This window comes from Mustelus asterias, chromosome 1 (assembly GCF_964213995.1).
Source record: "Mustelus asterias chromosome 1, sMusAst1.hap1.1, whole genome shotgun sequence".
NCBI classification, from domain to species: Eukaryota; Metazoa; Chordata; class Chondrichthyes; order Carcharhiniformes; family Triakidae; genus Mustelus; species Mustelus asterias.
Genome location: NC_135801.1, coordinates 18,908,982 through 18,934,994, shown reverse-complemented (window position 1 = coordinate 18,934,994; position 26,013 = coordinate 18,908,982). Strand labels below are relative to the sequence as shown.

Sequence of the window (26,013 nt, the reverse complement as noted above, 5' to 3'; positions counted from 1 at the left end):
CAATTGTGCTCATCCCCTGCAGTTTCCTTCCACATCCTATGCATCCTAAATCTCGCCTAATTGCATCATAATTTCCTTTCCCCCAGCTATAACCCTTGCCCTGCGGTATATACCTATCTCTTTCCATCGCTAAAGTAAATGTAACCGAATTGTGGTCACTATCACCAAAGTGTTCACCTACCTCCAAATCTAACACCTGGCCTGCTTCATTACCCAGTACCAAATCCAATGTGGCCTCGCCTCTTGTTGGCCTATCTACATACTGTGTCAGGAAACCCTCCTGCACACATTGGACAAAAACTGACCCATCTGAAGTACTCGAACTATAGCTTTTCCAGTCAATATTTGTAAAGTTAAAGTCCCCCATAACAACTACTCTGTTACTTTCGCTCCTATCCAGAATCATCTTTGCAATCCTTTCCTCTACATCTCTGGAACTTTTTGGAGGTCTATAGAAAACTCCCAACATGGTGACCTCTCCTTTCCTGCTTCTAACCTCAGCCCAAACTACCTCAATAGACGAGTCCTCATCAAACGTCCTTCAGCCACCGTAATCCTGTCCTTGACTAACAATGCCACACCTCCCCCTCTTTTACCACCTTCCCTGATCTTACTGAAACATCTAAACCCCGGAACCTGCAACAACCATTCCTGTCCCTGCTCTATCCATATCTCCGAAATGGCCCATCGAAGTCCCAGGTACCAACCTATGCTGCAAGTTCACCCACCTTATTCCGGATGCTCCTGGCGTTGAAGTAGACACACTTCAAACCACCTTCCTGCCTGCCGGTACACTCCTGCGACCTTGAAACCTTATTCATGACCTCACTACTCTCAACCTCCTGTACACTGGAGCTACAATTCAGGTTCCCATCCCCCTGCTGAATTAGTTTAAACCCTCCCGAAGAGCATTAGCAAATTCCACCCCCCCCACGATATTAGTACCCCTCTGGTTCAGGTGTAGACCATCCCGTTTGTAGAGGTCCCACCTACCCCAGAATGACCCCCAATTATCCAGGTATCTGAATCCCTCCCTCCTGCACCATCCCTGTAGCCACGTGTTCAACTGCTCTCTCTCCCTATTCCTCTCCTCGCTAGCACGTGGCACAGGTAACAAACCAGAGATAACAACTCTGTTTGTTCTAGCTCTAAGCTTCCACCCTAACTCCCTGAATTTCTGCCTTACATCCCCATTTCTTTTCCTACCTATGTCTTTGGTGCCTATGTGAACCACGACTTGGGGCTGGTCCCCCTCCCCCTTAAGGATCCCGAAAACACGATCCAAGACATCACGGAGCCCGGCACCTGGGAGGCAACACACCAGCCGCGAGTCCCTCTCGTTCCCACAGAATCTCCTATCTGTCCCCCTAACTATGGAGTCCCCAATGACTAATGCTCTACTCCTCTCCCCCCTTCCCTTCTGAGCAACAGGGGCAGACTCTGTGCCAGAGGCCTGTACCCCTTGGCTTACCCCTGGTAAGTCATCCCCTGCAACAGTATCCAAAACAGTATACTTGTTATACAGAAGAACGGCCACAGGGGATCGCTGCACTGACTGCTTCTTACCCCTGCTAACAGTCACCCAAGTATCTTCATTTCTAGGAGTAACTACCTCCCTGTAGCTTTTATCTATAACTGTCTCTGCCTCCCGAATGATCCTGAGTTCATCCAGTTCCAGCTCCAGATCTCTAACACGGTCTTCAAGGAGCTGGAATTGGGTGCACTTCCTGCAGGTGTACTCAGCTGGGACACTAATGGTGTCCCTCACCTCAAACATCCCTCAGGAGGAACATTGCTCTGCCTGCACTGCCATCCCTGCTAACTTCCCTCACTAAGAAACTCCGGTGGGTGTTGTTCTTCTGCCCTGAAAGTGTGATCATAAGCTACCTATCATTTTGAATGCTTAACTATCCAGTTTACCATAAGATTTAGGTGCAGAATTAGGCCATTCAGCCCATCGAGTCTGCTCCGTCATGGCTGATATGTTTGTCACCCCATTCTCCCACCTTTTCCCCGTAGCCTTGTATACCAATGGAGTTCTAGGCCAATGAGTAAATCAGTTCCTTTAGGGTTAAAGAAGGCTGCCTGATTATTGTTCTAACACAAAATCATGAAAAAAGCAGCATCTCAACTGAGGGAAAAATTGTCTAATTATATAAATCATAATTTAAGGTAGGATGAGTGAAATATTAAATTTAGATTTCATTGCGAGTTTATATAATTTCACGTTTGAGATCCCTTTACCAATAAATCTAAATATTTTTTAAAAATCAGGCTCCAGCATGAGTTGATATATCAATCATTCGGCACATTATTACACATCACAGATGAGAAAATAACAGCTTTTGAGTTTTTGCTTTGTGGACCGCATGTGGATTTTGTGACGGATTTATTTGTACTGGCTGCTGGGCCAACACGTTGGGTCAATTATTATCTCTGTGCATCTGAATACCAATGCTTTCCACATGGACAAATAATAATCCATCTTGGATGGGGCAAATGCAAAGCTGGATTTGTGCTCATTGCGGCCTCACTAACACACGAGCATGATCCAATTTTAACTCTAATTAGGAGCAAGCCACCACTTAAAGGAAGTACAATTATCGGAATAGTTCACACAGCTGAGAACACAAATAACGGATGGGGGCAGTGAAAGATTTTTTTTAAGAGCGGTTAAAGATATTGAAATATTTTGGACGGAATTCTCCAGCCGCACTGGTCTAAAAGCCGGAAATTCCTGCCTGACCGTCAATGGCATTTCACATTCTCCGTAACCCGCCCACTAAAATTCCAGTGGCGGGCAGGATGGGAGAATTTCGGCCCTTGTTTTTATTCAGTTTAGAACAGTTTATTTATTAGTGATCACAAGTAGGCTTACATTAACGCTGCAATGACGTTTCTGTGAAAATCCCACACTCGGGCGCCTGTTCGGGTACACCGAGAAAGAATTTAGCATGGCCAATGCACCTAACCAGCACGTCTTTCAGACTGGGGGAGCAAACCAGAGCACCCGGAGGAAACACAGACACGGGGGAGAACGTGCAAACTTCACACAGACCCAAGCCGGGAATCGAACCTGGGTCCCTGGCGCTGTTGGGCAGCAGTGCTAACAACTGTGCCACCATGCCACCCCCATTCATGGGACTTTGGTCATCGCTGGTAAGGTCATCATTTATTGCCCATCACTATTTGTCCTTGGCTTGATAGAGCGTACTTAAGAGTCAACCACATCTCTGGAGGCCTGGAATCACGTGTAGGCCAGACCAGGTAAGGATGGCAGATTTCTTTCCTGACAGGACATTAGTGAACCAGATGGGTTTTCTGCCAATCGACAATGGTTTCATGGTCAGATTTTCTTTTGATTTTGAATTCAACTTTCATCATCTGCCATGGTGGGATTTGAACCCTGGTCCCTGAAGCTTTACCCAGTGGCTCTGGATTACTAGTCCAGTGACAACTGAGATGAGGAGGATTTTCTTCAGCCATCGGGTGGCGAATCAATGGAATTCGTTGCCACAGAAGGCTGTGGAGGCCAAGTGTAATGACTTCAATCAAGCCATTGAGGTTGGCCGATTGGAATATGAACTCCTCGATAAAGGATCCAACTGATGGGCCAATCAGGGAGTCTTTGCCTTGGTGATGGGACTTCTGGGTCCACAGACTTATTACACCAAGTCATTGAGTGTATTTAAAACAAAGATAGATAGGTTCTTGATTGGTAAGGGGATCAAAGGTTGCGGGGAAAAAGCGGGAGAATGAGGTTGAGAAACACATCAGCCATGATCGAATGGCGGAACAGACTTGATGGGCCGAATGGCCTAGTTCTGCTCCTATATCTTATGGGCAATACTGCTATGCCACCACCTCCCTGTAACTTAAACAAAATAATTTGCTGGTGATAATTTTTTTAAAGATATTCGAGAAAGATACAGCAGCATGTAGTTGCAATGGGTTCAGTCACTGGAAAGAACAGTGATGCTTAAACCAATGTTCTAACAGCAATCTGAAGTGTGTCAGAATTCAAAGTCCACATCATCACCATAATTTTCAGATTAAAGATTTTCTCTACACTGATGAATGGAATACTGACATCTTCAACTGATATCATATTGAGTATGTCATCACTGCCAATCCTCCAAAACCTCCAAAGCTTCAACATAATCAAGTTGATGGTGTCTTCTTTATTCACCCTGAATCTCTGAATCAGTTGTGCAGAATCCCAAACAAAATCGTACCTTTGCAGTGATCAGGTAGACTCTTGCTTATCAAAGTGATAGATGAAGATATAAACAAACAAATCCCTTCAGAATTCACAGGTTGATGCTGGGACCAGGGCCTGCGCAGTAAGTGAGGATCAATAGTGGAGTTCCATGCTTGAGGCAGCAGCTATCGGAAGGCCCCAACCCATTTAAATTATCCTGAGAGGGCGTTAAAAATTGCCAGCCAGCCTCTTCACCTTTGGCCTCTCCAAGCAGGTTATAGAATCATATAACGATCATAGAATGGTTACAGCATAGGAGGAGCCATTCAGCCAATCATGTCTGTGCTGGCTCTCAGCAAGATCAGTTTACCTAATGCCTCTCTTCTGCCTTTTCCCTGTAACCCTGGAAACTTTTCCTCTTTAGATAATGACCCAATTCTCCTTGGAAAGCGATTGAACCAGACGCCGCCACAATCTCAGGCAGTGCATTCGAGATCCTAACCACTCGCTCTGTAAACAAATGTTCGCCATTGCGGAACCTTTGTCGATTGTCAGAAAACCTACCTGGCTCACTAATGTCCTGTAGGGAAGGAAATCTGCCATCCTTACCTAGACTGGTCTACACGTGACTCCAGGCCCACAGAGACGTGGTTGACTCAAACGCCCATTGCTTCTTTTGCCAATCACCTTAAATCAGTGACCTCTGGCTCTCAATCCTTCCACCAATGGGAACATGTTTCACCCTAGCTACTCTCTCCAGAGCCCTCATGCTTTTGAATACTTTTGGCAAATTTTCTCTCAGCCTCCGATGTCCTCTAGCTAGTCACAAATTGCCTCAGCAGTTGGGAATTAATGGCTGATTGCTGCTTTGATCTGTCCCTGCCTATTATCAGCAGCATTTTCCTGGAAACATATGAAAAACAATTATATATTCACCAAAAGAGAAAATGCTGGAAAACCTCAGCAGGTCTGGCAGCATCTGTAAGGAGAGAAAAGAGCTGACGTTTCGAGTCCAGATGACCCTTTGTCTCTTTTGGTTTCAGATTTCAGCATCCGCAGTCATTTGCTTTTATTAATTATACACTCACTTTTGAAAGATCAGGGAACAATGCTTCCGTGAAAGTACCAAGCACACCTGCCCATTGTACGAGTCCAGAAACACACAGCATGAACGGAACCTATAATTACAGGACGGGCAGTGCTCCAACAAGTAAGGTTTGTATGTTACATTATATTTTTGCACTGCAACAAGATGAACCCTTCAGCAGCATGAGCTACACATGCCTACCTGGATTGTCGGAAAGGTTGCTTTGCTTACCGAAGCAGCATGAGGTGGGAAAGAAAATCTTAGCTTGGCATCCTTCACTCATCTGGAACCTTTCCCTCCACTGCTCATAACTGTTGGATGGGGAGGGTCACATGATTTGTTGGGCCGCCTCCACTTAAGCAGTGTCATTGACTTTGGGCTGCTTCTCAGCTCCAATCAGGGAATACCCCATTCCTAAGTGCAACCACACCCAGGAGTAAGAACTGCAAAGCAGAAGAAGCAGTTCTTCTCCAGTCCTCTTTGCTGCCCTCCTGAACTGGCTTGTGGGCACTCCCAATCCCTGCAGGCAGAGTTACCTAAAAATAGGAGAGAAACTAGGAGTTCAGCCCCAAGAGGCCTGAAGATGTGCCGGACATCTGCTGCAGGATTTGGAAAGCAGCAACCAACAAACCACAAAGATAAAGGCAAAATACTGTTGGAATCTGAAGCAAAAACAGAAAAATGCTGGAAAATCTCAGCAAGTCTGACAGCATCGGTGGAGAGAGAATAGAGCTAACGTTTCGAGCTGAGGTTTGACAAAGGGTCATCCAGATTCAAAACGTTGGCTCTATTCTCTCTCCACAGATGCTGTCAGACTTGCTGAGATTTTCCAGCATTTTCTGTTTTTGAACCAACAAACCATCCAGTTTAAGGATGTTGGTGAAAGAGGGATACATTACTCACGTAGGATTTTCTGTTGCATTCCGCCTCCGTGGGTCCGATACGCTAGGTTGTTCCAGATGCAAGTTCGACTGCCATGTTTCTTTGGGCACCATTCTCTACCTCACCTACAGGGTTTACACCAAGTCTGCACCAATTCCAGCTGCAGATTGTGGCCAAATGGCCTGCAGAGATTTAACCTTTAATATTCTGAAAGATCTTCAATCAAGCAAACCTGATCTTTGGCCAAAGTTGTTTTTTTTCCAAACATGCTGAGATTTCCTGTGGCCCAGTTGGCCTGAGACTTCTCAAAGGACAAGTACTGGAATTTTACCGCCTTGCCAGCCCGAGGCTCGTAAGATCCTGCCCAAGGCCAACGGAGAATGCCGTTAAAATTCCGGCCAAGGTGTTAAACCATGTCATGGCTTGTTCCAATGATGATATCATTGAACTCCAATTTCCATACTTAGAATAAGATCCTTTTCTTTTCAAGCTGGTGCCTTTGTTGCTTACTCAGAATGAGTTTAAAGTGTATTTATTAGTGACACGAGTAGGCTTACATTAACACTGCAATGAAATTACTGTGAAAATCCCCCAGTCACCACACTCCGTCGCCTGTTCAGGTACACTGAGGGAGAATCTAGCATGGCCAATGCACCTAACCAGCAAGTCTTTCGGACTATGGGAGGAAACCGGAGCACCCAAAGGAAACCCACGCAGACACAGGGAGAACATGCAAACTCCACACAGACAGTGACCCAAGCTGGGAACTGAACCTGGGTCCCTGGTGCTGTGAGGCAGCAGTGCTAACCACTATGCCACCAGGCCGTCCCTATTTAAAATCTTACTCAGAATGGCCATGTGGTACAAAAAGATTATTACCCTAGCGCAGTAAGAGATTGGAGTTAAGGCACATTATACATGGAAGTGTTGGCAGGGCTGAGGGGGTGGGGGATGGGGGGGACTGCCGGCATTAGGGATGGTAAGCTTTACAAGTAGGCATGTAATACATAAATAAGGAGTGTTTGAGATTGTTACTGGACTCTGGAAATGGCAATCTTTCCATAATCTAGGACTAATAGTCTTGCCTAAATGAAAGAAGAAATTGAGTAAAACTTCTGGAGTCTTAGGGACATGCATGTGCAAAGTTTGTTTCAAGCAATGGCTGGAATTCTCCGACCTCTCCCCTGGCTGGGATTATCCAGTCCAGCTGCAGTGAATGGAGTTTTGGTTGAGTGCCAAATTTTCCATTCTCACTGGCAGTGCTGGTGGGGTAAATGAGATCAGAATCCTAGTCATAATATCAGGAAACAGCTGAGCACGCTATTATAACAAAGCCTACCATCCCCAATGACAGCTGAGCTGTTGTACTCAAGACATCCTCTAGAATGAATCACGATTTGAGTCAAACTGTCCCAGTACAGTTACAACACTGACATCTAACCGACAATGTGGGAAATTGCCCAATTATGGTCTGTCCCACAAAAAGCAGGACAAATCCAAACCAGCCATTAACTGCCCCAACAATCCACTCGCGACATTCGGCAACGTGATGGATGGTGTTTTTGACAATGCTATCAAGTGGCATTTGCGCAGCAATAATCTGCTCATCGATCTTAGTTTGGTGATGGGAAGAACATCCTACAAAACTCCATCTTCAAAGTGTTCAAAATAATTTCTATAATTCAATCATCAAAAGTAATATCAGATGGCCATTTGACCCATTGGATCTCTACTGGTGCTAGCTCTTCAGCTATCTATTCCAATTCTATTTACTCCCTCACACTTATTACATCCATTATTTGGAAATACTTAACTATTTCCCTCTTAATGTTGGTTGTATGTCTTGTCCCGCGTGGGGGCGGCACGGAGGCTAGCACTGTTGCTTCACAGCGCCAGGGACCTGGGTTAAATTCTGGCCTTGGCTGACTGTGTGGAGTTTGCATGTCCTCCCTGTGTCTGCGTGGGTTTCCCCCAGGTTCTCTGGTTCCCTCCCACAGTCCAAAGATGTGCCAGTTACCTGCTGATCCCCCTGAGACTAAGAGGCAATTTAGTAGGCCATATTAAATTGCCCCTTAGTGTCAAGGGGATCAGCAGGTAAATACAGAGGGTTATGGGAATAGGGCCTGGATGGTATTGTAGATGGTCAGACTCAATGGGCTGAATGGCCTCTTTCTGCACCGTAGGGATTCTATGATTTTCTATGTTTCTATGTGCAAATATTGAAGGCAAGACACTAAGTACAAAAAACTTTGCAGGTATAAACCACAGACAAGTAAGACATTCCATAAAGCACTCCTTAACATCAACCTATCAAGTAAAACCAAACTGTCACTGACCAAATTTTCATGCCTGTCTTTTGCCTACAGTTCAGACTTCAGTGTTATCCTGGGATCTTGCAGCTTGAAATGATAAAAAGGTTCTTCCCAATTTTTTGGAGTAAAAACCTTGTATGCCCAGTCGCTGTGATGAGCGGGAGGGTGGGACCAGGTTTTTGTGAATTGAATAACTATTTTGTGGTTGATTGATAGATAGGTGGATGAGTTGAGAGAGTTACACCTTGTCTCTTCACATCCATTTGACTATCTGATTCATGCTCCATTGACAAGTGTGCATCTTTCAAAATAATTTCTTTAAGATGGGCTGGAACAATAATATTTGACAACTGAAGGTAGTATCATGATCTGTGTTAAATACTGAGTCATATCTAGAAGAATTAGACTGAAGTTGTGTAAAGGATATATTCCCATGAGTGAGGATGTCTTGAATTTAAAGTGAAATCCAAGGATGAATGGAACTTTTGAGGATATATGGAAATAATCTGGGAAACACAATGGGGCAGATTTTCCCATTCTACCCGCCAAGGGAATCGTAGCGGGTAAGAGGCGGACCATGGAAACGTCCATTGACCTCGGGCGGAATTTTCCACTTTCGGGGCGAAAATCCCACCCAATAACTTAACTGCAGTATCTTTGCAACTATATCAATTGAGCCATATTGGCATGCCAACATCGTAATAATTACAAACCGCGACAAGGAATGCAGATATGCCAAAAATATAGAACTGATCTATCAACTTCTGTAAATTAAAACCACAGGTTTCCATTTAAGTTACAGTTGACAAGTAGAAATTGCTGACTTACAACAGGGATGATTACATAAGAACATAAATATAGGAATAGTGTAGACCAGACAGCCCGTCGGACCTGCTCCGCTATTCAGTATTATCACGACTTCTCTTCTGCCTCAACTCCACCTTAGGAAGTATTTAAATATTCACTTGCACTGCCATAAACTCCAGCGCTGTGGGTCAAGTGCTGGAAAATGGGATTAGTGTATTCAGATCTTTGTTGACTAGTATGTACACAATGGGCCAATGGCCTCCTTCTGTGTTGTAAATGTCTAAGAATCATCAAAATGATCACCAAAAATCTGCTACCCCAATCTCAAATTTATTCAATGCGGGAGCATCCACAACCCTCTGTGGTAGAGAATTCCAAAGATTCACAATCCTCTGAGTGAAGATATTTCTCTTCATCTGAAATTACCCCACATCGCTGTGCCCCCTCTGTTTGAGATTCCCCGCTCGACAATCACCAGACAAGAGTGTTCTCTTCCTGTTGGGGAGCACTTCAGCGGTCACGGGCATTCGGCCTCTGATATTTGGGTAAGCGTTCTCCAAGGCGGCCTTCACGACACACGACGGCGCAGAGTCGCTGAGCAGAAACTGATAGCTAAGTTCCGCACACATGAGGACGGCCTCAACCGGGATATTGGGTTCATGTCACACTATTTGTAATCCCCACAGCTTGCCTGGACCTGCAGAGTCTCACTGGTTGTCCTGTCTGGAGACAATACACATCTCTTTAGCCTGTCTTGATGCTCTCCCCACTCACATTGTTTGTATCTTAAAGACTTGATTAGTGGTAAGTATTCGCATTCTAACCATCATTCTGTAAATTGAGTTTGTGTCTTTATATGCCCTGTTTGTGAACAGAATTCCCACTTACCTGAAGAAGGGGCTTAAGGCTCTGAAAGCTTGTGTGGCTTTTGCTACCAAATAAACCTGTTGGACTTTAACCTGGTGTTGTTAAACTTCTTACTGTGTTTACCCCAGTCCAACGCCGGCATCTCCACATCATGAGATTACCCAGGCAGGGGAAGCAACCTCTCTGTGTCAATCCTGTCAAAGCTCCTTCAGAATCTTGTATGTTTTAATGAGATTAGCTTTCACTCTTCTCACCTCCAGTGAAAATAAACCCAATGTACTCAGCCTCTCTCCATGGGATAACCTTCCCAATGTATTGAACATTCGTTGTACTGCCTCCAATACAATTAAGTTAACTTAAGTTTATTTATTAGTCACAAGTAAGGCTTACATTAACACTGCCATGAAGTTACTGTAAAATCCCCCTAGTCGCCACACTCCGGTGTCTGTTCAGGTTAGTGCACCTAACCAGCACGCCTTTCGGATTGTGGGAGGAAACCGGAGCACCCGGAGGAAACCCACACTGACACGGGAAGAACGTGCAAACTCCACACAGACAGTGACCCAAGCCGGGAATCGAACCCGGGTCCCTGGCGCTGTGAGGCAGCAGTGCTAACCACTGTGCCACCGACCAATTATATCCTTATTTATCTAAGGAGACCAAAACAGAGCACAGTACTCCAGCTGTGATCTCACCAATCTTTATACCATTGTGGCAAGACTTCTTTATTCTTCCTTATTCCAAATTCCCCTGAGCTAAATACATTTCCGTTTAGCTTCACATCATCAGTAAACTTGATTACAGTACTCTTGATCCCTTCTTCAGAAGAATTAAATTAGATCGTAAATAGTGAATCCATGCAAGAAAGATTCTGTGGAAATGCTTGAACCCACTATCCCACTTCCCAACCTACCTTCTCTAATGGCTTAGTCTTGGGACATGATTTCCCCCCCCCCGGCCCCCCACCGCCCCCTCTGCCTCAGCATGTTCCACGGCGGCAGAGGTGGTCCCCCATTAACGGGGTCAGCGGTATTGTTGCATTGATCCGACCACTTCCACTACTTGTTCATGCAATGGATTTAAAATGGTTGCCAAATTTGAAACAAACCTTCCATGGTAGTTTAACATTCCTAGGAAGGATCGCGACTGGTTAATATTCTGAGAAGCTGGCACCTCTGTGATAGCCTTGACCTTTGAAGGAGATTTGTGAAGGCCCGTGGCATCAATCATATGTCTTAAATACTGAACGGAGGACTGAAAGAACTCACACTTGTCCTTCATAGAAATCATAGAAACCCTACAGTGCAGAAGGAGGCCATTCAGCCCATCAAGTCTGCACCGATAACAATCCCACCCATGCCCAATCCCCTTAAGCCCAAATATTTACCCGCTAATCCCTCTAACCTACGTATCCCAGGACACTTAAGGGACAATTTAGCATGGCCAATGCACCTAACCCACACATCTTTGGACTCTGGGACGAAACAGGAGCACTCGGAGAAAACCCACACAGACACAGAGAGAACGTGCAAACCCCACACAGACAGTGACCCAAGCCGGGAATTGAACCCAGGTCTCTGGAGCTGTGAGGCAGTAGTGCTAACCACTGTGCCACCCTTGCGGACACTCGATCCATAGTCTTTCAATCTCTGAAGAGTAGCATCCAAATTCTGAAGATGTTCCTCTTCAATTCTTCCAGTGACTAGTGTGTTATCCACATAGCACTGGACTTCACTCAGTCCACTCAGGATCTGATCCATTATCTATCTGAGGTATTGGGTATTGTTTCACAAACACAACACTGGATTAAGGGTGACTTGAAGTCTCCACAATACTGTACGAATCCATCCATTTTGATGACTGGCACTATTGGTATAGCCCATTCACGAATGCTGACAGGTTCCAAGACTCCTGTCTTCACCAGTCATTCCAAGTCAGCCTCCATTTTCAGTCTGATAGTGTAGGGCAAGACCATAAGACATGGGAGTAGAATTAGGCCACTCGGCCCATCGAGTCTGCTTCACCATTCAATCATGGCTGATATTTTTCTCATCCCCATAACCTCTGATCCCTTTATTAATCAAGAACCTATCTATCTCTGTCTTAAAGACACTCAATGACCTGACCTCCACAGCCTTTTGCGGCAAAGATTTCCAGATTCACCACTCTCTGGCTGAAGAAATTCATCCTTATCTCTGTTTCAAAGGATCGTCCGTTTAGCCAGAGGTTCCGCCCTCTGGTGCTAGTTTTTCCTACTAGTGGAAACATCCTCTCTACATCCACTCTATTCAGGCCTCACAGTATCCTGTACAGACATTGTCTTCAAGCATTTTGCTTGGCTTCTTTCTTTAATCTTCAATTTAACGGCAATGTCTTTCATACTCTCCAATTCTCCATCAAACACACAACCGTGTGTCTCTTTAGATTTTTTGTGAGGCCTGATTCTCGATTAGTCATCACATTGACTTCGACCTAGTTCAGTCAAATTGCCTCGAACCATGTTCAACCCATCAATGCTGGATAATTGCCCTTTACTACATGAAAAAACAAATCTGCTGTTCGCCCATTCAGTTTAAGTTTATTTATTAGTCCCAAGTAGGCTTACATTAACACTGCAATGAAGTTACTGTGAAAATTCCCTAGTCGCCACACTCTGGCACCTGTTTGGATACACAGAGGGAGAATTTGGCACGGCCAATCCGCCTAACCAGCACATCTCTGGACTGTGGGAAGAAACTGGAGCACCCGGAGGAAACCCACGCAGGCATCGACAGTCAGCCAAGCCAGGAATCGAACCCGGGTCCCTGGCACTGTGAAGCAGCAGTGCTAACCACTCTGCCACTGTGCCGCTACGTCAATGCGGTCCTTTAGTGGAACCACTTCATGTCACTTGTATGTCTTCAACACTATTCTTGAAGCTTTTAAGGAAATATGCCTGAGCTTTTCCTTATATAAAGCCTCGGGCACCAGTGAGACTGCTGCAACACTGTCAACATCCATCTTTATTGGCTATCCATCCAGCAGTGGAAGGACCCAGTATCTATTCATAGCACTAGCAATGCTAGCATATTCAGTGATAATTTGTCCTCAGACCGAGAGTCGCTTTGTTTCTCTCGACCCTTTTGAACAGCACGTTAGATGGATTAGCTATCATAAATGTGTGGAGTTACAGGGATAGGATGAGGGAGAGGGCCAGGCTAAGATACTGTGTCAGTGAGTCGGTGCAGACTTGATGGGCCGAATGGCTTCTTCTGCACTGTAGGGAAGTACACTTCTGTTTAAATGCTGTTTTGGTTTGTTCTTGCTCCTTATTACTTTTCTCATAGCCTGCTTTTTTTTCCAGCAGGCACATTCTATGTGGCTTTTGTTTCCCACAGCTTCTGTATATTATATCCTGTACCAGCAAGCCTCAGCTGAATGCCCTGGCTTTGCATATCGGTGACTTGTACAAGTTTCTAAACTCTAAGGCATTGATCCATGTGTGTCTGAGTATTCAAACTCAGTTGCTGAGCTTCTTTCACAGCCAGCTCTATCAAAACAACAATTTCCATGAACTTTTTCAGGGCAAGGTTACTCTTGGGTAACAACCATTTCTGTATTGCCTCACTTTGCAGACCACAGACCAAACTGTCCCTAATTGTATCATTCAGCACATCACCGAAATCTCAGTATTCTGCGAGTCTTTTTAATACAGCCATGAATTGCACAATTGATTCCCCCTCTTTTTGATGTCTTTTGTGAAATCTGAAGCGCTCTGCAATCACCAAAGGTTTCCGTAAATAGAATCTCTGCAATTTGTTCATATATGTTTTGGTGCCTGGCTTTTCCAGTTGCACTAAACTTCTGAGAAGACTGAACTGCCCCCCCCCCCCCCGCCCCTCCCCACCTCCCGCCATCACGCTCAGGAACGTGGGAACATGAATATCATCTGCTATTTGATTTGCCTGCGCAAAATAGTCAAAATGCTTAGCTTTGGAGCCCCATCGCTCCACATTTTCAAAAGGCCCTGCGGCATCAAAAACTCCTACCATTTTTTTCCTAGTAGAGGTTCCCTGTATGCCCACTTTGCAATGTATTTTCAGCAACTACCTTGCTTTTGCCATTTAAACAAGACAACAACCCAAGTTTCAACCTTCAAACACCCCCAGTTTTGTAATTTCTCTGCCAAAGACCATTACTCATGTCCACCTCGTCCATGATGTCTGGAGCACATACAAAAGCTTCTAAGTCTTCTTTTCTGACTTTTTTGTTAAGTCCATTGACCTTTTGGGTGACTAGCAAGTGCCGTTCAAAGTCCTCATCATGTAAGGTGGTGTTGATGCAAGGAATCACAGAGGGTTAAAAACTAACGGAGCTTTATTTACAAGGTGTGTTCATTGCTGACTGTTTCTTCACTCTGATAGTTTGCCGTGCTAATGACCTGAGAGTGACTTCCACTGACTACATGAATATATTCAGGGAGATGATAGCCTAGTGGCATTATCGCTGGACTATTAATCCAGAAGCTCAGCTAAGGTTCTGGGGAACCCAAGTTCAAATTCCATCACGGCAGATGGTGGAATTTGAATTCAATGAAAAGTATCTGGAATTAAGAATCTACTGATGACCATGAAACGATTGCCAGAAAAACCCATCTGGTTCACTAATGTCCTTTAGGGAAGGAAATCTGCTGTCCTTACCTGGTCTGGCCTGTATAGGGCATTGGTGAAGCCACACCTGGAGTAGTGTGTGCAGTTTTCGTTCTTTATCTGAGGAAGGATGTCCTTGCTGTGGAGGGAGTATGGCAAAGGTTTACCAGGTTGATTCCTGGGGTGCCAGGTCTGTCATATGAGGAGAGACTAAGTCGGTTAGGATTATATTCACTGGAGTTTAGAAGAGTGAGAGGGGATCCCATTGAAACTTATAAAATTCTAGCAGGATTAGACAAGGTAGATTCAGAAAGAATGTTCCCGATGGTGGGGGGAGTCCAGAACTAGGGATCATAGTTTGAGGAGAAGGGGTAGAACTTTTAAAACTGTGAGGAGAAATTTCTTCACCCAGAGAGTGGTGAATGTGTGGAATTCACTGCCACAGCAAGTAGTTGAGGCCAAAATGTTGTCTGATTTCAAGAAGAAATTAGATAAAGCTTTTTGGGCTCAAGGGATATGGGGGTGAAGGGTTGATCAGGATATTGAATTTGATGATCAGCCATGATAGTAATCAATGGCAGAGCAGGCTCAAAGGGCTGAATGGCCTACTTCTGCTTCTAGGTTCTATGTTTCTACATGTGACTCCAGAGCCACAGCAATGAGGTTGACTCTCAACTGCCCTCGGGCAACTAGGGATGGGCATATTGGCCAGCCTGCGATGGCCATGTCCAATGAATGAATAAAATAAAATTAATACACAGTGCTTAGTGCAACTACTAAAAACTCAGTGTAAATACATAACAACTACCCTCATCAACCCTTTCTATCACTTCATCAAAGAATGCAATCGAGTTAGTCAAGCACAAGTGACCTGTAACAAATCAATGCTCTCTTGCATTTATTGACCCACACGTTTCCAAATCCCAATAAATTCTGACCTGGATTTAATATCTCAAAACGTTCCACAGCACGAACATTAGGAACTCAGTGCAGAAAATTGCATTCTTTCCCAATTATCAAAGTTTGGAATTCAGCATGGATTTATCAGATGCAGCAGATCTTAAGACAGTTTCTGGGCTCTTGTCCAGCAGCTGTGAGTGGTAGATCCATCAGAGTGATTAGTGAGAATGTTGACTCTCACAACGAGATGTGCCTGGCCTATCTCTCTATCCCGAACGTGGTTTAATGCTGTTTGCCCTTTGCCACGATAGGTCGGAGATCAGCTGTGATCTCATCAAATGGCAGAACAGGCGCAAGGAGTTAAATGGCCTACTCCTCTGTAACGTGTTCCCATGTTCTTTGGAGCGGTTAGTTATTGATTGGGCTTGTTTTCTTCTGCTAGCCTGGGGTGCTTATTCCAATTGATCCAGTGTTGCTGCGGTTTCCATGGTGCTGAAGTCAAGAGTTTTTCTTAATCGTGGTATGCACTCTGGCAGTAGATAACAAGTGTGCACTAACCGAGAAAGTAAAGTGCTCAAACAGATGAGAAAATGCTTTCCATTCTGCTTTACCATTTTATCAACAGACGCACGAAGAGGGCAGACTATTCATTCAACATGCGAATATTAGCATTGAGACCGCATTCCCTCCTGTGACAATCTACTAGGGATTTTTATTTATCAATCAAAAATGTAATTAAACCTCATCTGGATTCCCAAATAGCCATACTGGGCCAGCTGCTAACATACTGAACTCTGCGTTATTCTAATTACAACGGATAAAATAATATATTTTCTCCAGAGATGCAACCAACTTAACAGTGCATAACGAGATTGGATGTTTTAAATGAAGCATCTTTAACTAGATCATTCTATTTTGTGAGTAGGCTTTATTTGCATACGTCCAAATGTGATTATTATATAGCACTGTCAACTGTTGTTTGTTAAAGAGCATTAAAAATAAATTTACCTTTCCAAAACTTCCTTTTCCAATAGCTCGAAGGATCTGAAAGTGGTCAAAGTTAACTGTAAGAGGGAAAAGCACAAGAAACAAACTTAGCACAATCATTACAATTGCAGTTGGTTTTTAGATATCTTTGAAAGACATAAACATATAACTTAATGAGCCAATTCAAAGAGATTCTGAAGAGCATTATCTCATTACTATTGCCCGAGGTAACTTTGAAGCTGCAATTTACACTTAAATAGAATTTCTCATGCAACAAAATGTCTCGAGGCAGTTTACAGCAGGAGTGATAGGCGTCACAGATGAAGCGAGAGGAAGTGACAGCAGACATAATTGAAAATGTAAGCTTTGGAAAGCATTTTGAGCATTAGTGGAGGGGTGGGAAAGCTTTTGGCTCAAAAGTTAGGCTTTCAGCATGGGGGGTGGTGGGGGAGAGGTGAGGCAGAGGTACAGGGAAGCGAACGTCCCGGAGGTAGAAGTGAGCCGACTTGGCATTGGATCAGATGTGGGATTCAAAGCTCAGCTCAGGGTCCCACGGCTGTGCACCAAGTGGTTTGGGTTTAAATGAACGTTCGGGGAGGGAGATGGAATCAGGGCCTGAGGCACAACTTTTCTTATTAGCGCCAAACAGGGTAGCTTCAGCCATGCCAAAATTAAACACCGGAATGTTCCAGCTTCCTCAGAGCCTGATGTTAGACAGCTAACTGAACAGCATAGTGACAATTGTGGAATAGAGAGCGAAGACAAAATTAAAGCTACGTGCTAATGAAGGAGATCGCATGCTTGCGAGTGATGTTGCCGAGGGCAACATGTAAATTTGGAACGGAGCCAAGGTTGAAGGCCTCGGTCACAGCGGGGGAGACATGTTGCTTGTTTTTTAATGCTTACTTGTCACAAGTAGGCTTACATTAACACTGCAATGAAGTCATTATGAAAATCCTCTAGTCGCCACACTCCGGTGCCTGTTCGGGTACACTAGGGGAGAATTTAGCATGGCCAATGCCCTAACCAGCACCTCTTTCGGACTGTGGGAGAAAATTGGAGCACCTGGAGGAAACCCACGCAGACACAGGGAGAACGTGCAAACTCCACACAGACAGTCACCCAAGCCGGGAATCAAACCTGGGTCCCTGGCGCTATGAGGCAGCAGTGCTAACCACTGTGCCACCATGCCGCCCTTAAATAATGTTTTGTTACTCATCAGATATAATCATGTGCAAAAAGAAAAATCAAAAACAATTATCTGACCTTGTTTATCAAATGTAGAAAGCTAATCTTGCAATAACGACTGCAAATCATGTAGATGCAATGGTAATTTTCCAAAAACATTTGAGAAGCTTCTGCAACTGCACTAAACATAATAAAGTGTCAAAAAAATCTAATTTCTAGAAAGCTGCAAGATTTCGTAGAAAATCATCCTCCTTTTTCCTCTGTAGAATAAGTTTCAATTTCAGAATCACCTGGAAATAAGTTTTACTTATACTTTCCTTTTTTTTAAACTACCTCTGCTCAAAACGTTGATTTTTGCTGGAGGAGATGTGTTGGAGGACATCATCAGAGCCAATTCTAATTCTATTTACATAAAGGCCTAAATTAGGCTATTGAACAGAAACTCAAATCAACTCGTTTGTACCATTGTTCAACCAGGAGATGTTGAGGCGAATATTAACATCTCAACTACTGGGTTTGATTTGAGGTCAACTAATTCAGCATAAACTAGCGATCATACAAAGAACAAAGAACAGTACAGCACAGGAACAGGCCCTTTGGCCCTTCAAGCCTGCGCCGATCACGTTGTCCTATCTAAACCAACCGCTTATATCCCTCTGTTCTCCGTTTGTTCATATGCCTATCAAGATAAGTCTTAAATGTGGCTAACGTAACTGCCTCACTTGGCAGTGCATTCCAGGCCCCCACCACCCTCTGTATAAGAAACGTCCCCCGCACATCTCCACTGAACCTTTCCCCCCTTACCTTGAACTTGTGCCCCCCTTGTAATTGTCGTTTCCGCCCTGGGAAAAAGCTTCCAACTGTTCGCCTTATCGATACCCCTCATAATTTTATAAACTTCTATCAGGTCGCCCCTCAGCCTTTGTCTTTCCAGGGAGAACAATCCCAGTTTATTCAATCTCTCCTCATAGCTAATACCCTCCAAACCAGGCAACATCCTGGTAAACCTTTTCTGTACTCTCTCCAAAGCCTCCATATCCTTCTGATAGTGTGGTGACCAGAATTGGACACAATATTCCAAATGTGGCCTAACCAATATTTTATACAACTGTAACATAATTTGCCAACTTTTATACTTGATGCCCCGTCTGATGAAGGCAAGCATGCCACATGCTTTCTTCGACACCTTTTCCACCTGTGCTGCCACTTTTAAGGATCTGTGGACCTGTACTCCCAGAGCTCTGTGTGTCTATGGCTCCTGATGGTTCTGCCTCTTTTTCCAGCCTATCTATATCCTACTGTATTCTCTGACAATCTTCATCACTATCCGCAACTCCAGTAATCTTACTATCATCCACAAACTTGCTAATCAGAGCAGCTACGTTTTCTTCCAAGTCATTTATATATATTACAAGCAGCAGAGGTCCCAGCACTGATCCCCGTGGAACACCACTAGTTACAGACCTGCATTTAGAAAAACACCCTTCCACCGCTACCCTCTGTCTTCTACCTGGAAACCATTGCTCTCTTTGACTCAATACCATGCAATGAATATACTGGTTTATCACATTATTGCCCTGATTTTATGGAAGAGAATGGATACATCATTATTGCTTTGGATGTTTATCAATGATTGCTCAATGTTTAGAACTATTCGCGACTCCTCAGACACTGAAGCAGTCCATGATCAAATGCCACAAGATCTGGACAATATCCAGGCTTGGGCTGGCAAGTGGCAACATTTATGCCACACAAATGCTCGGCAATGACCATCACCAATAAGAGACACTCTAACCACCGCCCCTTGACATTCAATGGTGTAACCATCACTCAATCCCCGACTTCAACATTCTTGGGGTTACCATTGACTGGAAACTCAACTGAACTCACCACATAAACACAGTGGCTACAAGAGCAGGTCAGAGGCTAGAAATACTGCGACAAGTAACTCACCTCCTGACTCCCCAAAGCCTATCCACCATCTACAAGGTACAAGTCAGGAGTGTGATGGAATACTCCCCACTTGCCTGAATGGGTGCAGCTCCAACAACACTCAAGGAGCTCGACAACATCCAGGACAAAGCAGCCTGCTTGGCTGGCACCACATCCACAAACATACACTCCCTCCACCACCGATGCTCAGTAGCAGCAGTGTTTACTATCTACAAGATGCATTGCAGCAATTTACCAAAGATTTTGAGAGAGCTGCTGAACAACCTGATTGGCCAGCAGCTTTGTAGCCTCAGCAGCGCCAGGTTCGAGCAGTGGACAGTGCTGGGACTACAGCTTTTGCCAAAGAAGAGGAGCCAATGGAGTCAGACTTCACTTAAGTCTGGGGAATTGGTGGTAGCTAGCTGGCAGGCCCCATTGAGGAGGGGGTTGAGATGGTTGGGGAGCTGGGTTTGAGAGGCAAGGGGGAAATGGTTAAGGGGGGGGGGCTGGCAGGTTGGGGGACAGGGGCTCCACTAGTGAAAGAGACCTCTATGTAGGTCCCCTTCCCCTCCTGTCTGACCACCAGTTCATGTAGACAACCTGCTTGGCTTTCCCTCCCCATCCCTGCTATGTTTAAAATAGCTGGGGGTGTGGGGTGGTGAATGAGGTACATATATGACCATTAATTGCCCATTTAAGAGTCTCAGTAGGCCCAAGGCCTGGCATGCCGTTACATTTCCATAAACTTTTATTTCTCTACATTTTAAGCAGTTATTTTACTGAAATGTAATCAAGTTGGGAGTTCAAGGTTCCGATGGGAATTCCGAAGAGCATTTTGGATTACTGCACTTTCTCAAAGCCAAAAATGTTCAAGTTGCATGAGGAGCTGCAAAAATATCTTGTAATCAAGTACCTTAGATTTAGAAAGTAAACTGTAGTACGTGCACACTACTTACCTAATTCAGTAAACACTGATGGCAACTGGTAAACTGTGAGGCTGAAAAAGCTGAGAAAAAAGCCTCCACTGCTACCCCCTCCCAATAAAATGGGCGACAGGTTGGGATGGGCGAGTTTGAGGCCGTACTTTGCATTGTTTTGAGACTCCCCCCCCCACCTGAAAATCCATCGGCAGGAGACCATAAAAATTCCATCCTTGGATTTTCAGAAATGGAGTGTCGGAAGAAACCAGCAATATTATACGTAATGGCGACGAAGAATGAGTAGAAGATAGTAGCTGGAAGAGGCTTCAGGAACCAGTGGGTGGATAGTGGAAAATGTTTTGATACAAAATAGTCCCTGAACTGACGTTAGTCTACAATTTCCTCTGCATTGGTGGCCCATTTTTCGGCATAAGCAGTACAGTCAAACGGGAGAATGTTAAACCCCATTTCTTTCCCCATAAAGCGGACATTGGCAATTTTCAATACCTGCTCAAATGTGGCATTGGGACCTGCTTCTAGTGCGTCAAACTCACTTGACAGTTAAAAACCCCAAGCCACCAAGAGGAAACCTACAAGTGAGTCTTCACTTTTTACACATTTGTTTTTTACGAGTGACTTTCAAAATGTTTTGAGAGATTTTCTGCAAAAAGTTCTCCGAGCGTTTTTATGGATTTTTATGAATCATGGTTGAAATTTATTATTCTTTTAAATATCTCTAGCGTAATTTTTATAGTTTACTCTGAGACTAAGGGGATTCCCTTTAAGCATCTTCGTATGGCATCACACAACTGTTCCAACACCAAAGGAAGCTATTTGGCCTGGTGTGTCTGTGTTAAATCTCTGCAAGAGCAACTCAGACCCACTCTTTGCCACCCCTTCATCTTTTCTTGTTGTCCTGCAAATAATTTCTCAGATGGCATTCCAATTCTTCTCTCACAGAATCACAGAATCTTTACAATGCAGAAGGGGGCCATTCGGCCCATCGAGTCTGTACTAAAAGAACATTATTTTATCTTCGTAATGAATAAATACTTGAAGCTCACTGTACAGGTTAATCGTTGTCTCTGTATATGTTGTAAAAGTTATTTGTCAATATTTTCCATGATTAATGTTTTTCAATCACTTTTTATGAATCTTTTGTTGCACTGTGGTGACACGGTGGCACAGTGGTTAGCACTGCTGCCTCACAGTGCCAGGGACCCGTGTTTGATTCCGGCCTTGGGTGACTGTCTGTGCGGAGTCTTGACATTCTCCCAGCGTCAGTGTGGGTTTCCTCCAGGTGCTCCGGTTTCCTCCCCCACTCCAAAGATGAGCAGGTTAGGGGAATTAGCTAAATTGCCCCTTAGTGTCCAAAGAAGTGTAGGTTAGGGAAATTATCGGGGTAAAGTTGTGGGGTACAGGGATAGGGCCTGGGTGAAATGCTCTGTGGGAGAGTCAGTGCAGACTTGATGGACCGAATGGCCCACTTCCGCATTGTAGGGATTCTATGTTCTAATTGTTGTAAAAGACCAGAACACAATGTATGAAATGGCTGTCAGAAACCATAATATGTTTTCAAGTAAGCTACTACCAAAAAGGTGTCTTGTTCCTTGGGAATTGCAGGTGTAATAGCTTTGCTAGAAACGGAGTAGCTTATATCTTGTCTGATTGCCAACAATGCAACTAACATTGTGGACCAATTTAAGTGAATAACTGCAATTTTCACCTACACCAGAAGTACTAAGGACCAAAGCAAAAAAAAACTCTGCTGGAAATCTGGAACAGAAGTTCAAAATGTTGGAAATGCTCGGCAGGTCAGACAGCATCCGTGGAGAGAAAAGCAGAGTTCATGTTTCAGTTCTGATGTAAGGTCATTGATCTGAAACATTAATTTTGGTTCTCTCCAAGGGTGTCGGCCAACTTGTTTCCAGCATTTTGTTTATGTCCCACTTTTAAGTACCGGAGATAAATTGTTGATTTTTAAAACACTGTTTGCAAGTTACCATGACATATTACATTTTATAATTCTGAGTTTTTAACACATCATTTGACTAACTTGCAAGCATGGTGTGAACATTACTCACATGTATTAACACATAGAAAAAAATTGCATGATAAGTTTTTTATTCAAATGGAGCAGGTACTTTATATCCTGGGTTGGGAATATCAATGCTGTATTGTAAAATTGCTTGCGGCAGTTTTTAAATTAGGTGTAACAAATTAATCCTGCAATATTTTTTTTAAAATATGCTTCGATGGATTATGAACCCTCTAAGTCCCAGAGACAGATGTTTCGCACGGTTACATCGGAGATGCACTGACAGTTGGACAATGTGTTAATTTCACTGCAGGATGAAAGCCATGATTGAATCTGTCTCCACCGCACTCTCAGGCTGTGCATCCAGATCCTAAACACTTGCTGCCATTAAAAAGAGATTTTCCTTATGTCACTGATGGTCCTTTTGTCAATCACCTTAACTTAGTGTTCTTCGGTTCTCGGCCCTTTTACCAATGGGAAGGATTTCTCCCCATCAACCCTTACTAGATCCTTCACGATCTTGAATATTTTAGCACTGCTGCCTAACAGCGCCAGGGGACCTGGTTTGATTGCTGACTTGGGTCACTATCTGTGCGGAGTCTGCATGTTCTCCCCGTGTCTGCATGGGTTTCCTCCGGGTGCTCCGGTTTCCTCCAATAGTCCAAAGATATGCAGGTTAGGAGAATTGGCTGTGCTAAATTCTCCCTCAGTGTACCCAAACAGGCATCAGAGTGTGGCGGCTAGGGAATTTTCACAGTAGCTTCATCACAGTGTTAATAAAAGTCTACTTGTGACACTAATGAATAAATAAATACATAAATAAATTTTGCCAATCGCCTTAAATTAGTGTCCTTTGGTTTTCGACACTTCCACCAATGGGAGCAATTTCTCTCCATCAACTCTTACTAAATCCTTCATGTAATCTTGAATATTTCCCTCAAATCTTCTTTCAACTTTCTCTAAGACGAACCTTCTTCAATCTATCCCAAGACCTTCATTCCTCTAGTCCGATGCAGAAAGAAGATTGAGCGGACCAACGTAGGTATGCCAGCCTGAATATGACTATTAGGCAACATTTTGCCCCTGCTCCCTGGTATCCCAGGCCTACCTAATTGCATGTGCAGGCTGGGCTAGCTACTTCACTAGGACACCTTGGCAAAGCTTACAAGGTCCTTCATTATTGTAGCAATTGAGTTGCGTCACCTGTCCGAGACTTCTTGTCACAGCTGACAATGAAAACCATCAGCTGCCCTCGAACTGAGTTCTTAAATCACAATCTGCCTTTGGGAACACACTTAATTCAAGCATCAGCTGACATTTAGCTCTTCTTCACAACCACAATGGTTTGACACAAAAACAGAACATGCTAGAAAATCTCAGCAGGTCTGACAGCATCTGTGGAGAGAGAATAGAACTAATGGGCCCGATTCTCCCATCACGACCCGCAGCTTTTCTGGCGGGTCCGGTCGGGAGAATCAGGTCTTTTTCCAGCATTTGCACATGCACCAGGAACGCATGCGCGTCTCCGAGAGCCGGAGAACAGTCGCAGTCCAGACCATGCTGGGAACCGGCGGGAAGACAGGTAAGTCATTTGAATCTTTTTTTAATATAGTTTAAATATGTTCTGCATGGTGATTATCGGGAACTTGCCGGCCCGATTGTATCTCCCACCCCGCCAGGAGCACTTCATTCCGGCGGGGTTTACACTAGTTCCCTACACTCGGGGAACTAGCGGGAGACCCCGCCGGAATGAAGGGGGGGGGGCAATCGGGGCCCCTCAGGGGGTTGGGTAGTGGGGGGTGGTGCCCCCTGGGCATGGGCACCTTGGCAGTGCCAACCTGAGCCCCCTGGCACTGCCCAAGAGGCAAAGTGCCCATGCCCAGGGGAACCTTGGCACTGCCCACCAGGCATCAGGCAGTGCCAAGGGAGTGGGGCCCATTGTGGGCAGGGCCTATGGGCGATTGGTGGGGTTGGAGGGTCCCGCTGCCACTCTGCATGGCAATTGGTCTGGGCTGGAGGGAGGGCAGTGGTTGGGGTAGGCTGAGCGGGGGGGTGGTCTGCCTCCCGGGGGGGGGGGGGGGTTCTGACCCCGGGGGTGGTCAGCGGGGGTGGGGGGGGGGGGGGGGGGGGAGAGAATCGCCACTGCTGGGGAGGTGGGCTGGACATCGAGGTGTTCCGATGTAGGGGGGGGGGGTCAAGGCTGGCCCAGGAATTGTTATGGGGTCCGCAATCGAGCTGTGGGGTGGGGGGGGGGGGAGGGGCAGCACTGCGGGGGTCCCGGGCTGGCCAGCGATTGAGCTGGCCAACAAACAGGGAGACTGACAGGTCGGAGTCACTGCGCATGCGCAGAGTTCCAGAACTGTCAGACTCCAGCGCAATAGGCCCCGCCCCCCTGGGTTTTTAATGTATTCCTGATTGTGACCTCTGCATTGCGAAGATTCAGGTCTGAAACTGCACTGAAAAAAACCGTCGTGATCTCGAACGGTTTTCCCATCAATTCAGCACTTCTGGAAGAATTGCCCCCAATGTTTCAAATCTGGATGATCCTTCATCAAGAGACAGATGCTGTCAGACCTGCTGAGATTTTCCAGCATTTTCTGTTTTTATTTCAGATTCCAACATCTGCAGAAATTTGCTTTTATCATAAAGGTTTGAATTTGGAGGTTGTTTCTTGTTATTCGTTCATGTAGGCGTTCTCCTAATTTACCAAATGTTTGCGTGCAGAATGCATCACTGAAAAAAAAATTGTCTCCGTATTGCTTAAGGCAACTGTCGCTCCCTCAATGTCTACTCCGTACCCTTTCAGTTAATCATCTACTTCCACAGTGCAGGAGGTTCTAGGGTGGCTGATTAATGATTTGCAGCAGGAACCTTGGGCAATTGAAATGTTCCTTCCCCATCATTGACTCTGGGCCCTTTCCCTTTAAGTGAGAGTGAAGTCACTGGATGGGATTTTCCAGCCACCCCAATACTGGAAAATCCCACCCGAGATCAACGGACCTTTGCATGCTTTGAACTTGCCCAAAAAACAGATCTGAAACTCTCCCATTCTCCCACCCATCCTGGACTTAGAATTTTTGTGGTAAAATCGATCCCCATATCTCTTTTCAGAAACTTAATGTCTAACATCAATAACTTTATTGGGAAATATGCCATTTCATTCTAAAAAAAATGTTTAAACCCTAATTTTGGACATGAGAAATTTCAATTACTAAGGGAAAATAAATGGGAATTGAACATTTCTCGGGAAGTATTTAGAGGAAT

At 44.8% G+C, this 26,013-nt stretch overlaps 1 protein-coding gene across 1 annotated transcript in view; it reads right to left on the bottom strand.

The window, feature by feature from the left end:
- The window catches only part of LOC144497645 (serine/threonine-protein kinase 32B-like), a 193,363-nt gene extending 176,623 nt beyond the window's left edge, over positions 1-16,740 (bottom strand). The window contains exon 1 of the mRNA XM_078222893.1: positions 16,693-16,740. The gene's annotated coding sequence lies outside the window, so the exon portion shown is untranslated. The remainder of the gene's footprint in view (positions 1-16,692) is intronic.
- Between the last annotated feature and the right edge of the window lie 9,273 nt (positions 16,741-26,013).